This window comes from Pholcus phalangioides, unplaced genomic scaffold (assembly GCF_987345545.1).
Source record: "Pholcus phalangioides strain wild (caught in Gottingen) unplaced genomic scaffold, Ppha-v1.0 ptg000017l_1, whole genome shotgun sequence".
Classification (NCBI taxonomy): domain Eukaryota; kingdom Metazoa; phylum Arthropoda; class Arachnida; order Araneae; family Pholcidae; genus Pholcus; species Pholcus phalangioides.
The window spans coordinates 42,456,154-42,460,490 of NW_028301610.1; positions in this window are offsets into that span (position 1 = coordinate 42,456,154).

The window sequence follows — 4,337 nt, forward strand, 5'->3', positions numbered from 1 at the left end:
TGTGATATTGGGTTACGGCAACCGCTAACTTTTCGAAAGTTCAACGTCGCATGGTGTATGTGTATACCAGAACTTCCATGGCTTAGATTTTCTAGGTATGTTCAGAATATATCGCGTGGTTTCAAGCGGTAAAACCGCTTCTTCCTGTCAGGTCACTTCATTTACAAATACGCTAAAATCAACTAATATACAGGGTGATTCGGAAAAGATGGGAAAAACTCTTTAAGAGGTGATAGTACACAACAAAACAAACAATTAGCATCAAAGAATGCATGGTCTAACATGAAACGCAAACGCGCCATCGCGTTTCGAAACGGCCGATCTGCAAACGATAAAACGGCATTCCTGTTGAAATTTATCGGGTGAAAAAGGACACCATGCATGCAAATGTAACATGGGGAAGATTAAAAAACCGCATGCATTCGTTCTGACAATCGTTGTACGACCTGCATCAGACCGGGAAGCAAGAAAGAATCCCGTTTCGCACAGCTGCCGATGCAAGCGCGCAAATGTTTTCGGATTGGACAACCGCCTGTACATTCGTGCTGCCTCTGTGGTACTTTCGTTTGCAGTACAGTAAATGAAATGCATGTCTGCTCTTTCAGTATTAATAAAATGCGCCATTATCCCGTACGTTACAACTGTTAGAACGGTTACAAGCTGGAATAACTTCACAGGGATGGCGTACGTACCTTATATTCACTGTGACGCAGATTTGCATACGGTTTCTTCTTCTTCCCCAGGTTTCATTTGCATGCATGGTGTTCTTTTTCTTCCGATAAATTTGAACAGGTATGCCGTTTTAACGTTTGTGGAGCGGCTGTTTGGAAACGCACTACCGCGTTTGCGTTTCATGTTAGACCATGCATTCTTTAATGATAATTATTTGTATTGGTGTATATACTATCCTCTGTTAAAGCTTTTCCCATCTTTTCTGAATCACCCTGTATTCACAGTGAATGAAAGTCAACCTGTGTCCATAACAATGTTAAACCTAGAGCTGTGAGTCAATTTGTGAAATCCTATAATGAAAAAGTGTAAGATAGAGATTATATGAAGTGATACTTTCTTATACTTGCATATATAGCGATAGCCTGGTTTCTAGTAAGTTCTTGATTATACCGCATAAACCCTACAATGTGAGTTGATTTCTAAATTTTCTTAATCCGGATTGAACTCACATATTAGCGGTTTAGAGCAGGAGAGGTATAAAACACAAATACTTAACATTACATTTGTGCTTTAGAACCCTCACATATGGTAACACAGAACTGTTCCGCCAAAATAAGAGGGGGGGGATATAGTTTACTTCAAAATACAGAAAAATTTTCCCAAAATGGAACCGAGGATCGCAACAAACCTATTTAACCCTCTAGCCGTGGGCAACGTGAATATCACGTTTCACGTATTCTATAAAATTTCACGGACTACGCTATTATTGCACTCTATGTACAGGGTAGTTACAAATAAACTGACACTACTCAAGTGTATGTATAAAAAAATAATTGCGGTAAAAAGTGCCACTTTTCAACCTGGTGGTCAAAAATCGAACTATTTTTTTATTGAATCTTTCTTTTCCGCCATCTTATATATAAACAGGACCGGGATAGGTCACTTTAAAATTTCATCAGAGCTGGGAAAATGCCCGAAATATTCGAAAAACCGTCGAGCAACAATTATTCCTGGGCCCAACAGTCACTTCCGGAATGTATACTTCGGTTACCATGGTTCCCTAACAATACGTTTCAGACATGCACATACCTTTACAATGGTTTGTCACTTCTTTGATGCTGCCAGTATTATGTATAATAATTTATTATAATGGTTTGTCACTTTTTCAATCCGCCCAGTAATTGAAGAAAACCCGTGCATTAGCGTGAATTTTTGCTAGTAGTATATATATAGTATATACCAAATTTCATCAAAATACCTCCATCAGAATGGTCGCTACATACGTCTGAGTAGTGTCAGTTTATTTATAACCACCCTGTACATAGCGGATAAACGGATAAAAATGCCCTGCGTTTCTCTAAACAAAAATTCCAAAAATCATCCGTGGCTGGAAGGTCAAAGTATAAGCGCATTATCTCACTTCAGAAATCGCCTAATATGGCAATTTCGCTCACATTATTAATAGTTAAAGGGAATTTTTTTCCCAAGGGCTGCTATAGGACCTTTTTTCTCTTCTTTTTTTGGTGTCGTTAGCTTAGATTAAATGCTAACATGCGCTGAAAATAAAAGTAATTTGCGACCCTTAGTTCCATTGAAAACATTGTTCGTTTATCTTGACGCGTAGTCAAGACAAGCACGTTGTTTATACGTGCAAACACTATGTGGAATTACATGTATTTGTGCATGTTTGTTGTTCTTGTTCTAGTTTGTCGCATGTGCTCCATCAGAGTTCGGACATTTTTTCACTACAAGAAGTGAAAAATATTAAATATATAAAAAAATGTGGTGGAGGCCCCAATAATTGTTTCTCCAATGATATTCTATTACCTCATGTAAATGATATTCGTTTGCGCTCATTTGACAGCTGGATCTTGAAACTGTGCGTGCGTTGGGAAATCCCAATTATATATCCGACCATTAGGATTTAACTTTTCTGCATCCAAACTCCTATGTCAGCTAGACTGAGAATAGTGCGGTCGTTCCGAGTTCTGACGTTCAATACTCTATTTTATGGATGGGTGAATAAATGCTCAGATATTTCCAAAGTGGATGGCTTTAATAATCACCCATGCAAAAGGTTTTGCACCTCTCGCGGAAGTGCAATTCCGCTGTGCGTAGTCTAGAAACTTATTCCGGTTATAATACTCCGGCCAAGTTCTATATCTCCAGGGAATTCCGTGATTAGTTTGATCGCGTGTATGTGAAACCCTGTCTGGTACGTATTCAAATGCTTTACTGACATTGTTAACTACTCTTCTAGTGGTGACGATGATGAAACCATGACTATGCTTGATTAGTTTCCCCCCACTGAATATATTGCCTTTTCTTTGGATTCGTGTTATGCCTTAGTCTTAGCCTTTGCGGAAATATCATCGGGTAGAACCCATTGATGATCTTTTCACATTAAAAGATGGCTTTTTGGTTCCTATTCAAAGTGGCAATTTATGCTTTGTTCACTTCTTAGATTTAAGCAATATAGAACGGTCGTAGAAATTGAAATGTTTTGTGCGGCTGTGGGGATGTTGTAAGGGCTTCGTATTTCGTGAGATGAAGATTTGCTGGACGGTTGAAATGTATTTCAAAAGAAACCGAACTTGACAAAGTCTTTACACGGCATAGCAACTCCGAAAACAAATGAATTTCAACGTTACATTCTCGATCAACGTTCATAATTAAATTTCGCCGATGCAGAGGTATCAACCGTAATTATTCATGAGAAAGTTATGAAACTTTGGACACTTCTTAATGAAGTAATGGAAATAATTAAGAGCAAAAAAAAAATCTACAATTCTGACATTTATCGCTAGAAGGTATTTTGCACATCGTCCCCCTCGTCCTAGAAGCATGAATGTGCAAATTGCACTTTTTTTTAATCAGCTGATTGGTTACCTTATTTTGCTATCTAAGTTTTGCCTGAAACACAAATGTGTATCTCTATTGAAACACATGTTACAAAACATTTTGGGAAAATAACTTCCATTGAGTAACATTAGTAGAGTGAACTGTCAAACGTCATTTTCCGCGTTCTTTTTTTTCCAAGGACATTGCACATTCATCTTCTAGCATGAGGGGGCGATATGTAAGTTACAATGCACATGCTAATTTTCATAAATATGTTTGACCAAACTGCTCAAGTCTCATGGCGGGATATCTAAACATCTCTAGCAGTAAAATTCACATTTTCATCACTTCACTAGCCGTTGAGTTTACAAGACCATTCTTCACTGATGAATCCCTTTCACGAAAACGATGATTTCGCGTTAAAAGTTGTAAAGAAGATTTTGGTCTTTAAAGGAGATTGAGAAATTTTCCCAAATCCTTCATCAACTCCTCTTGCGTGCAGGCTTTTAGCAACGAATTTGAGCGATCTATAGTTGAAGTAGTACCAGCGATAAATCTTTGCCCGAGTGACGCAATAGTAAGATGCTTGTCTACCACCACTGAAGCTGACGGCAGATACGCGGGTTCGATCTTCTGAGGAAGGGCATAGACAACAAGTTCTTTCCCTCCCGATATCCTGAGGTGACCGCCGATAGATGGCGCCTCCATTTCTTCGACCCAACTCGATCAGTAGTAAAGTGTTGTATGGCGATATCACTGGAGTTGATGCATGGTAAAGTAGTAGCACTGAATCGTTCCTTTTTCGTAATCGCACAAATTTGTTC